This window comes from Haliotis rufescens, unplaced genomic scaffold (genome assembly GCF_023055435.1).
Source record: "Haliotis rufescens isolate VD_foot unplaced genomic scaffold, xgHalRufe1.0.p SCAF_17, whole genome shotgun sequence".
In the NCBI taxonomy this organism is placed as follows: Eukaryota; Metazoa; Mollusca; class Gastropoda; order Lepetellida; family Haliotidae; genus Haliotis; species Haliotis rufescens.
The window spans coordinates 5,453,613-5,466,639 of NW_025963857.1; the positions used below are offsets into that span (position 1 = coordinate 5,453,613).

The 13,027-nt window shown below is 40.1% G+C and overlaps 1 protein-coding gene across 2 annotated transcripts in view; it reads right to left on the reverse strand.

The window, feature by feature from the left end:
* Positions 1–12,582, reverse strand: part of LOC124142704 (interferon regulatory factor 6-like) — a 49,151-nt gene extending 36,569 nt beyond the window's left edge. The window contains exon 1 of one of the 2 annotated variants that reach the window (XM_046511575.2): positions 12,428–12,582. The gene's annotated coding sequence lies outside the window, so the exon portion shown is untranslated. The remainder of the gene's footprint in view (positions 1–12,427) is intronic. The other variant, XM_046511503.2, reaches the window with a different exon arrangement.
* Positions 12,583–13,027: the final 445 nt, after the last annotated feature.

Below are 13,027 nucleotides of genomic sequence, written 5' to 3' on the forward strand. Positions count from 1 at the left end.
ATATATCATAAATGCCATGCTTTGACTCTTTAAGAGTCATATTTGTTGTAGTTTGACTGTTATATGTCAATATATTGTTTTTGCGAGCGCAACGGTCAACGGTGTAAGATTATATTGTTCCATACGTAAGAAATATCCGGCAATAGCGATCAGGTGCACCCAAGTTAGTGCTACGCTTATGGTTAATATTTTGTTAAATAAAGTAAAGCTGCAACTAAAAAAATACGATATTGGAATATATTATTCCTGATAAAATAATACTTTCAAGTACAACTCTTCTGATCATTACATCAAAATACTCTAAAGTTATATTATTGGGTACTTTTTAACGGAAACACCGGTAAATAGTGAGAAAACGTGTGTACAGCTGATTGCTGGTTCCGGCTTAGTTTACGAGACAACACACACGGTAATCTTAATCTCAGCATATGAAACATTGCCTAGTAGAACTGGAAATACCATTTAAACGGTAAATCATCATGGCTAGAGTAATGTTTTATCTCAATTTCAAATTTGCATTGACCAACTATGTTATTACCTGTTCGTTTACCTGACTTTGCTGAAGGGATACGATGTAAAATAATTCTGCTCTTAATAATCGAATTCCCCACCCCATCCCCACTAAAAATACTCAATACCCCATAGGGAGTGAGCATTATACAATAGCCATACATGTACAACAACGAAAAAAGGAAGTGTTTTTGTTTATAGACCTGTTTACACGAGACAGAGAGCATGGTCTCTACTAAAATGAATTACAAGATTAATCCATACAATTCCATTCAGCACTCGAAATTTTCTCTATAGTTTTGCTGACTTTTACTGACTCCCGATGCTAAAAATTATCTGGCATTATGTGGCGGGGGATAATAAAACGAGATAAGCCATTTTTGGACTTTCCTCCCAAATTAAATGGATATGTTTTTTGTCCCTTTTATTTACTAGCGTAAGGCTTAATATTCAACCATAGATTATCCGAAGCGAAACACAGACAGAAATATACCACCCGACCGTTGACGCTTGATCCGTATCCGATTAAAAAACCCGGGAAAATATTTCTCATTTGAAACTGTTTTAAAATAAAGAGTTACCTCTTCCTCAGCGTTCCAGTGATACTTGATTACTCCCCCGCGTTATCCAATACTGTGTCACGTTTTTACTGTTACTGCAAATCGTTATCTGTTTTGATATCCCCGTATTTGTGTGCAGTTGAAACACAAGCCTCGAGAATGCATCCCACGCAAATATGTTTGTTTGTTTGTTGTTTAACACTGCACGCAGCTATTTTCCAGCTGTCTGTAAATAATCGAGTCTGTACCAGGCAATTCAGTGTTGACATCATAAGCATCGATCCACGCAATTGGGATCGATGACATGCATCAACCAAGTCAGCGAGTCTGACAACCCGATCCCGTTAGTCGTCTCTTACCCCAAGTATAGTCGCCTTTTACGGCAAGCATGGGTTGCTGAAGACCTCTTCTCTACCCGGATCTTCACGGGTCTACAAATACGTAACAATACACGAGGCAAAGCAGGGTATGAAACTCCCAAAAATTTCAGCCAGACCACAGGACTGGCTAGCTGAAATACTTGCCAGCCCTGACCAAAACCTGGCTGCCCACTATAATCATATGTTTCTCAGGATAAGCTAACGGGGTTTCTTTTTGTTTACTTTTTATCATTCATCTTTACATGTGAATTAATGCTTATCATCGGGAAATATTTTGAATATTTTCACATATGAAATATAACCCGACCGTCGGGCAGGGGGATTTGAAAATCTGGCAGCCCGAGTTGACATCAACCCGTCTCGGACGGTCGGGCAGGCAGGTATTTCGAACACTGGGCAAAGCCTTTATTGTTCATCAGTTGTTAACGGAGTTTGTCTCTCAAAACTTGAAGTCGGTGGTCGAAACAAAGAAATTAAAAACCAATCTCTTTCATCTTCTTGTTTGTTATTTGTCTTTTGTGTAAACATATGGTCGACAGGTATTGAAAAGAAATATAATTCCACCCATGCACAATGGCGACGATCCTGAACAATTATTTAAATATGCTGCCGTGGTACATTCTGTATCTTGTGCCGGGAAATGCATGACTACAAGTTGTGATGGATTTGTTTCTAAATGGGGTTTCAGATTCGGCGGTAATGAAAACAACTCTCATTTATTTCTGATTTTCTCATTCTTACTGTCGGCGGATCCGTAAACCAATTAATAAACAAAAACCGCCTAAAAATGAACACGTCAACTTTCTACCAATCCATAATTAGGTTTTAATACATCGTGTGTGGAAATCTCTCTCTATATATTAATCACAATTATCGCCAGGAAGTTATACGTGAGTGAGTATGATTTTACGCCGCTTTTAGCAATATTCCAGCAATATCACGGCGGGGGACACCAGAAATTGGCTTCACACATTGTACCCATGTCGCGAATCGAACCCGGGTCTTTGGCGTGACGAGGTACAAAGAGTGAAACAAATGAGTGTCCCTCGCCGTCATATATTGGAATATTGCTAAATGTTCACTCACTGTATTCTACGCATAGCTTGAGATTTATGTCACCGAAAGACATTAACATATTGTCATACAGTCTCTTTCGAACAATGGTAACACATCATGTTCTACACCGCTCGGACACAACTCGAACGCTTCCTTCCCCGTCATTGTCGGCATTGTGTGCATCACACTTCCGCCATTTTCCTTCCGCCAAGGTCAAGGTCATGCTAACTTCCAATTGTACACAATCAGTCTGTAACATGTTAAAACACACCTTTTTTGAATGATTTAATTTAGAACTTATTTCCATATATTAACTTAAGGTGTTATTTATGCCCTTTTAAAAAATACCGTTTGACAATTCGGACATCCCTTACAATACAATAGTTGATTCACCCTCAGCCGATAAGGAAGGAAAGCGGTAGTAATATTATTATGTGTATTCTAAACAATGTTTGTGCACCAAGTACTACGCAGTTGGCAATACAAAAGGAATGGGGGAACCGACCATTTCATATTCTGGAGGGGGGTGGGAGGGTGAAGGGATGTTTATAGAAAAAAATGAATTGTCCCAGATGATTCTGGAAAAAGATAATTATGATTTAGACTTATGATAGAACATATATATCCATTTAGAAATGCCCTTTGTTTCTCGTAAAATAGGAAGCAGCAAATAACGGAACAGTTCTGTGCATCTATCTATGACACCTAACATTGTCCAGAGTGGACGTCATATTCTACATAAAAAACACAGACCTTTTTTCATAATCGTAGGAAATCTCTGCTTAAAGCAGGGTCCATTTTACGATTCTGACTATGTCACAAGCATGTGTTAAATAACAACCACGCCGGGCGCTTTGTTCATCCATTCAATATCAACACAAACGTGGAACAAAATTAAGGTCTTGAACATTCTTTCAGGAAATCGTTCCTTAATATTCACTTTTCTTCTGTTTTGACTGATAATAAAATATGTGTAAACATGTAAACAAATAAGAAAATCTAAGCTGGATCGGCTGCAAAAATGGCCAGCAAGTATGTGCACGTCCGTAGATTCACGACGCGTGTGTGTGTGTGTGTGTGTGTGTGTGTGAGAGAGAGAGAGAGAGAGAGAGAGAGAGAGTGTCATGGGCATGGGCGTGAGTATGTGTGAGTGTATATATGTGTGTGAGTGGGCGCGTGAGTGGGTGTGAGCGTGAGTGAGTGTATATATGTGTGTGAGTGGGTGCGTGAGTGTGAGTGGGTGCGTGAGTGAGTGTATATATGTGTGTGAGTGGGTGCGTGAGTGTGAGTGGGTGCGTGAGTGGGTGTGAGCGTGAGTGAGTGTATATATGTGTGTGAGTGGGTGCGTGAGTGTATGTATATATGTGTGAGTGGGTGCGTGAGTGTGTGTGTGAGCGTTAGTGAGTGTATATATGTGTGTGAGTGGTTGCGTGAGCGTGTGTGAGCGTGAGTGTATATATGTGTGTGAGTGGGTGCGTGAGTGGGTGTGAGCGTGAGTGAGTGTATATATGTGTGTGAGTGGGTGCGTGAGTGGGTGTGAGCGTGAGTGAGTGTATATATGTGTGTGAGTGGGTGTGAGCGTGAGTGAGTGTATATATGTGTGTGAGTGGGTGCGTGAGTGGGTGTGAGCGTTAGTGAGTGTATATATGTGTGTGAGTGGTTGCGTGAGCGTGTGTGAGCGTGAGTGTATATATGTGTGTGAGTGGGTACGTGAGTGTGTGTGAGCGTGATTGTATATATGTGTGTGAGTGGGCGTGTGAGTATGTGAGTGTAGATACATGTATGTGTGAGTGAGTGCGTGTATGTGTGTGTGTAGTCCGGAATTCTACCCCACTGAGATACTATACCGCAGTTTAACACGAATACCCACTTAGAAATTACCACAAGGCCTACCAGTCCTTGTTTTAACCCTTTAATGTAGAGGCAGGGTAACAACAAGTACCATGTTGTAACATTTTGCAATGACGCGGTCTAACCACCGACGGGGGCGGTCTGATAATGCCATGAACAAACTTGGATATCTTTTAGTCATAACATTAACACACAGCTGAAGCCGTATGTCCAATGGATCTTCAGATCAAGAAATAAAACTGTATTCTTAAATATTTACAAAACCACAATATACATACATTTTGATTTGAACAAGATAAGATGTCTTCCTTAGAAGGAACCTAGCTACATGTCAACTTTCAGCTTCTCAGTCAACCAGTGTCAGAGTAGAAGATGGTAGAAAGCATACCAAAAGGGTAAAGCTCTTCCCACATCAGTCAGGTGAGCTAATACTTGTTCAGAGCGGCATCATACCAAAAAACACTGTCTACAACGTCAAATTAGTCAAATGATATGTGACGTTGGAAATAACGCCAATGCCATCATACGTAAGTCGTGTCTGCAGAATCTTTCAGAATATGTATGATGACAAACAAAAACTGGAAGAAGCGGTCGGTGACCTGGAGTATGTAAGGTTAAGGTCACCGCATTCACCATTGTCTGATGTCTCGGCAACAGCAGATTGGTCAAATGTTTCCCTGACCTCGAAAACAAGGTCAAGGTCACCATTACTAACTGGAACAGAAACACCCCTGAGACACATGGGCACCAAATGTAAGCCAAATTAATGCAGAGATTCTCAAGATGGCACGCTAACAAAAAAAACACCCAAAACCAAACGGGTCAAATGCAAGGTCATGGTTACAGTATGAACCTGAATCTGCAAACAACTCAAAGACACTGGCACTGTTGCGATGTCAGTTTGAATACATTGGCATAGAGTGAGTTAGTGAGTGAGTATGGTTTTACGCTGCTTTTAGCATTATTCCAACAATATCACGGCGGGGGACACCAGAAATGAGCTTCACACATCGAAATCGGAATCGAACCCGGGTCTTCGGCGTGACGAGCGAACGCTTTAACCACTAGGCTACCCGAACGCCCCCATTGGCATAGACGCATGAATACCCGTGCATGATAGTGACGAACTCATTTTATGAATGCAATTGAATATCTGTCATGTTATGCATAAACATTTAAATCACAAAATAATCGTCTCTCCCACGTTACATGATTTAACCATTTCCGTTCGATATATATAGAACAACAAGTTCCTCTTTGTAGATAACTAGTTCAAACTTCAAAGGGAGCACTAGAATGCGCAGTATTAATAACAGTTTCATAAAGGAAAACATACTGGGTTACTATGAATGAGTAAACCAAATGGCGAACCTGGAGAATATGTATACAGCGAAACCCCTTTAGCCAGGACACCCTGCTTTCTGGAGATTATTGTTTGGAACGTCAACATACAAGGGAATCCCGTTGGGTTGTCGGCAATGACAATGGATATTGTGCTGACAAACCAAGAAACATAATTTTGATTCAAACGTACGATCAAAGGTTTCTGGCACGCCTAAGACACGCAAATGTGCCTTGCGAATTGAGGCGCCCTACACGACGCAACTAACTGTGCCATGACATTGTACCGCACCTGGATATGTTTTCTACAGTTCAAAATGTCAACAAGGACACTTAGAAACGGCTGCTATCAACCTTGAGCATTTTGTGCATAAATACTTAGGAAAAACTAACACTATATCAAATGAGCTGAACAAACCATGACGTCATCATAAGGAACTCTGAAACTTACAGGCCACTTGAAGTTCAGTTCACTCGGTCTGGCAGTTACACAGGAGTGAGTGAGTGAGTGAGTGTGTGAGTGAGTTGGGTTTAACGCCGCTTTTAACAGTTTTCCAGTTATATCACGGCGTGAGTTACACAGGAAGTAGAACGCATTTGGAGGGAATCTGTGAGCATGGTCACAAAAAAATGAAAAATTAAAGATATCGCAAGAACTGGAACTTGGTTGATTCCGACTACTAAGTAGACATATACCAAATTTCATTACATTTTGAAAGAAAATGGCTGAGCAATGAGAAGTTATAGCTTTCAGTATGGCCCAGTTGAAATCATGGTCACAATTTCAACTATCTAAAACAAACGGAACAATTATGGCGAGCCTCATTGCTAACAACACACATACCAAGCTGCATTACATTCTTAAAGAACATGATGAATAATGTCTATAAATAGTTTTTTTTAAACATTGTGGCCATATTGAAATTCGGACTCAAACCTCTTGAATAAAGTATGTCGGTACTGGTGAGATGAAGCAAGTGAAATGTCAGCTTCATTGCTCGGGTGGTTTCTGAGAAGACATGTGCCAAGGAAAAAGATGCTCAAAGTGCAAAGGTGGTTGAGCAATAGCCATGGCGGCCATATTGAATTTCCTGAAAGGACAATATGAACAACTGTGTATCTGATCTTTGCCCTCATCATCCTTGCAAACTTGCAGCAGATATTTCAAAGTAACGTCGGGTTGGAATATATGTCAATTTGTGGCATGGCGGAGACGAAAGTACATCCAAAAAAGGTAGATATGTCTTTAGACCACTACATAGTGCGCGTATGACAAATATGCCACAAGCGGCCTTTTCAATATGGCGACCGGGTGGCATTATGTGAGTGAGTGAGTATGGTTTTACGCCGCTTTTGGCAATATTCCAGCAATATCAAGGCGGGGGACACAAGAAATGGGCTTCACACATTGTACCCATGTCGGGAATCGAACCCGGGTCGTCGGCGTGACGAGCGAACGCTTTAACCACTAGGCTACCCGACCGCCCCTTTGGTGGCATTATGGAAAATCGATTTACATTTTTTACGTTTTGGTGCATTCGTCAGTTCCAGCTTCATAGGTGCAGTGGATTCGGAGAATATATTTACAAATGACGCATACAGCACACCACATACAGCAATATGCACACAGCATACAGCACAACACAGTACTCTAACGACGGCACCATTACTGAGTGGACCGTTAACAAACATAAATTGTAATATTTCTAATGACTAGATTGAACTGAATTCAGATTTATCCGAGCCTCATTAGCGAGCCATTTTTTTGTGCAAGCCCATTTTGTCGAAATGTGGGTAAATTGACTTTGCGTCTGAATATATCAATGCGATTGACAAGAAACATGTTGAGTCCTTTGAAAAATAATACACATATCAACGATCAGAGAAAAGGATCCATGAAAATATTGGCGATGGTTAAAAGAAAAATTCAAGTCTCGTTTTAGCGGTTAAACATGACATTTACAGAATACTATCTAAGGGGGACACGTCAACAGCAATTCAAGTTTTTATGCAAATACACATTATCTGACCTACTCCAACTACAACACTGGCTCCACGGAACGCACATTCAAACCGCTCAGCAATCACGTGACCTGTGCATTGCGCGCAACACCACCTGGAATATGCACCCGCTATGTGGTCACGTGACCAGTGTACCAGGAAGTAGCATGTACCAGATAGTGTCTCAATATGCGGGTCACGAAACATCGGGACCGAACCCCGATATACCGCAATACATAAACGAACTTCAAGGTCAACTAAAGCTGTCGACTACTTGTTATCATCTTCATCGACGTTTTCTGTTTACCGTGCGTTACATGCTAATAAATCACTTCTAGTGCACAAATATTGTTTCTTAATGTTTCCGTATCCAAACTCAGCCAGCCAAATAATGTGCCATAACGAAACAAAGGCTTTAGTTTGGGGAGTAATGTGTAGCTTTGAAACTGAATAAATAAGGAACATATATCTTGAAAAGGTTTTATAAACACGTATACACACACGTTTTGACAAGCACACAGAAGTAAAATCTTACATTATTAAAAAGACAAGCATATATAAAAGCATATGAAAGAACTAGCTTACATTATTCAATCTCCTGTAGACCCAGCATGCAATTGCACAGCCTAAAACAATTCTGTAGATATAAGCTGATATATATATATATATATATATATATATATATATATATATTTCATTATTCAATCTCCTGTAGACCCAGCATGCAATTGCACAGCCTAAAACAATTCTGTAGACATAAGCTGATATATATATATATATATATATATATATATATATATATATATATATATATATAGACACACACACACACACACACACACACACACACACACACACACACACACACACACACACAACCTTATACTATTTCGTAGACAAGCACATATAAACACTACCTGACATTATTTTGTAGACAAACTTACAAACAAAACCTACCTTACCTTTTTTTGTAGACAAGAACACACTATTCTGTAGTCAAACATACTCAGGTACACTTGACAGGCATACGTAAGCACTGCTTTACCATGAATTATTCTGTGGGCACGCATACACACAAGCATTACCTCACACAATTCTACAGACAAGCATACATAAGCGCACTATAAAAACATTCTGTAGACAAGCATACAAACACACTACTTTATATCATTCCACAGGCAAGCGTTCACAGGCATAAATATAAACATTTTGTAGGCAAGTATTCATAAGTAACACTAAATTATGTAGGCATCCACACATCAGCACTACTTTATTCTGTAGGCACCCTCACATAGGCACTACAATATTCTGTAGGCATCCATAAATAAGCACTACTTTGTTCTGTAGGCATCCATAAATAAGCACTACTTTATGTAGAGGGGAATGTCCGAGTAACTCTCCATTCCTTAAAAATAATGGAGCAGAGGTCCCGCAGGGGCCGAGGCCCATTATTTTTAAGGAATGGAGAGTTAAGAGGATATTCCCCTACTTAAAACTCATCCTTACTTTTACACTTTGACTAAATATTCTGTAGTTGAAATTAAAACACATTTGTGACGTCATTCCATTGTTTAAACGCTCCATTATTTTTCAGGAAAGGAGAGTTGCTTGTCAACTGTACATTATCTTGAAGCAGCATTTGAATTTTTCGAGAAAGTTAAACGTATTTCCTGTAAGACTAAAATTCACTTAACACAAAGGCACAGGTGTCATCAACGCTACATGATTCAAACAACGGGAAGATGCTATATTACCGTGTCATAAATTCCAGTTGTTTAAGAACACGTCATCAGTCACTGTTAACATCTGTTCAATAGTGAGTGAGTACATCGGAAATGGGGTTCATATATGCCTACATCTCATACAATAATGACCGATAATTCCGTTTACTTTATTTTTACATATTTCTCATTCAAAACAAAAAGGCTTGAAAAGACATAAAAGAGATAAGTTGTACAGCCTCCTCTGTTTCATATTTAGTCGGGTAACCTTGTGGTTAAAGCGTTCGCTCGTCACGACGAAGACCCGGGTTCTATTCTCGACATGGGTACAATGTGTGAAACCCATTTCTGGTGTCCCGTGGTGTCTTGCGGGAATGTTGCTAAAAGCGGTGTAAAACCATACTCACTCACACATATTTAAATATATGTATAAATATTCCGAGTGAATCATATCTCCACAAGACGACATGACAAGAGGGATCACTTCACGTTTCCAATGCCAACTTCCCCTCTATGTTGAGCAATGTTTAAACACCTCCAGCCTTGGTTGTTTACATTTCACAATTTATGAGGTACAATCGAGCATGCTCTTTCCACGAGGACTGACAGAGCGTCGTACGACTCTTTCTCAAAAGCTGTTTGATCAAGGTTACAACATTCAATACCCCAGTTAAGCTTTCAAACAGTCGTCTGGTAGACATGTGGAGGACATTATTCCTATTTTGACTTGTAGTCTATGTTCCTGTGCTTTTTCAGGTCAACATGAGTGAGTGAGTGAGTTGGGTTTAACGCAGCTTTTAACATTGTTCCAGTTATATCACGGCGTGGCAGCTTAATGTGGGAGGAAAGCCCCAAGTGATGCAAGTCTCAGACGTTTACCACTTCGGTGAAACCCACGAGCACGGGTATGGTGCTGACAAACCTAGAAACATAATCCGGGGGAACCGGGATTCGAACCCACAATCATAGGTTTCTGGCGTGTCCAGGGGACGCAACTCTGCACAGCGAATCGCGTTGCCTTAGACGACAGGGCCACCCGTGCCCCTCAGGTCAACATGAGACTTGCCTTTGAATGTGTTAGTGACGGTTGTCACCGGTGGGGCAGGATGCGCTCACTATTTCGAGAACACCAGTTGATAGTGATTCATAAACACATGCTTGTGATATAGTCGTTTTGGATAGCGGTGTACAAAGTTTAAAAATCAGATATTGTTACAAAGTCAGAATCGTACAATGGACTAACGATTATTGAAATGGGTTTGTATTGAAAAATAATAATTTAAAAAATTGAAATAACAGACCAAGTAAATTTATGTGTTTTTATTTAGGGACGGTCATTTAAAAAAATGTATTTATGTATTTTCTGTTGCATATTACAATATAATATATCATGAATTTATAACCCAAAACCAGTAGACAGTGATATGTATTCAAGCTACACAAAACTAAACAGTTTCAACTCTACAACGAGTGCATGACGATTTGACAAAAACTTGTTGAAGAAGTTCTTGTTAGCATATATTGATGCTGTTGTCAGCATATATTGATGCTTTGTATCTGGTCGTGTAGTAAGGATAATGTTTTAATATTCTCTCGGTTTGGGGGAGGGGGGTGGCTAAGATTTACTAGTAATCGAAAAGAAATTAACTGTCACAGATGACACATAAAAAAAGAATTATGCTTCAGACCGTTGTTAAAAGAAATTGCCAGGCCAAAAAAGACATTGTTGCAAGACGTTTTTGTTTTTTTCAACAACAACACACACACACACACACAGACACACACACACACACACACACACACACACACAGACTCATAGTTTTAATTACAATTGTTTCCTGCGTATGCAGCTGTAGCTGAAAATACACACACACACACAGCGACACACGCACACACACACACACACAGACACACACACACACAGACAGAGAGAGAGACACACACACACACACACACACACACACACACACACACTCCATACAAAGTCCGAGCACCCTACCCTCGAATATCGAATGGTCGGTCCAAACGTGTTATTCCAATCCACTGACCGTTACAATTTACAAGTGAGATACACGTACGTTTATTGATCTATTTTACTAGCATTTACTTTTTACATTTACAAATACTTACTCATACATGATTTCATTATTTTTAAATTCTTCCGCATTTTCTTAAAATTAACAATTTTACACTAATTTCTTAAAAATCTTAACATATAGCAATATGATCTGTTCAAACATAATGCGAACACAGCGCTGAAGCCCTGGTGATACAAGTGCAGCTCAGAGCTGCTGGGTTGCATGTGGAACGGGAATTATAAATCAGCTCAAGTCATGTGACTTCAAATTCCCCTCTGAAAACCTCGGCTTTCAGTTTTGATATATAGCAACAACCGCCATATTCAACACCAGCATGCCTAATTGGGATGCAAACAGTATAGGTCTTTATGGTTTAACATTCTAAATCCAAAATACTCAAGACTTAATCCGAAATAAATAATCCAAAATAGGTAATACGCAATAACGAAACGATTACAACGATTCTAAAAATAAAACGAAAATGAAGGTACACCTGTTTCGTTATCGTAACGAGCAATAAGAAATGACATGGAAAAGACATATAATGATCTTAACAAACTAACATCCGTCGAAATTGTAACAAGTTTAAATTTGTCATATGAACAGGGCGAAGAGTATTGATAACATGGCCGGTTTGTGGATGGCGATCAACATAAATCTTAACATAGCTATGAACATGCCACAGCTTAATAAGGCAGGTGCTCAGATATATCTATGACCCAAATGTAAAACTGACTATTGCTTCGTGACGATGTTCGTGGAGTATAGTCTACGTGGACATTGCATATGATACATATATCACAACACGTATGCCGACTGGGCCGGGTCTATGAAATAGGACGCAGCGCTGTGTCTGTGCGCTACGCTGACCTCGCTCACTTCCGCATATGCAGCGAGATATTGCTATGATACCATTGACAGCTACCTACCTCTTAAGATACGGAAATAAATCTCGTGCAGCAGTTGATACCAGTTACTTCCAAATCGTGATGTTCGTCCCAATAATGCTAAACAGCCGCTAAAATCTTCTCTTCTCGGCGGTCTAGTTTCGCTTCTATGGGAATCCCCAAGAAACGACCTTTCTGGGAAATACCTGTCACGTGACCTCGATAACGATCCATGACCGAGACAGTTTTGTTAAGCGTTGACTGTAGGCGGTGAGTGTAGATTTCGTAGAATAATGGTACGGTATAGCATATGTATGATTATGTCATTGAATTAGGAAGGATATTGGTTTGGAAAATGTGGGGAGAAAGGCAGATGCATCCACAATCTGCATCCGCAAAAGTTATTTGATCAGGTTTACGAGATTCAAGGTGAGGTGAGGTGAGGTGAAATGGGATTTAAAGTCGCGCTCAAGATTATTGCACTTACATAGCGACGTGCATGCACGTGTTTGTGTGTGTGTGTGTGTGTGTGTGTGTGTGTGTGTGTGTGTGTAGGTGTGTGTGTGTGGGGGGGGGGGGGGGGGGGGGGAGCTGCTTGTACTAGTCCGTACTAATGCTGATTTTATAGTGCTAGCCCACTGA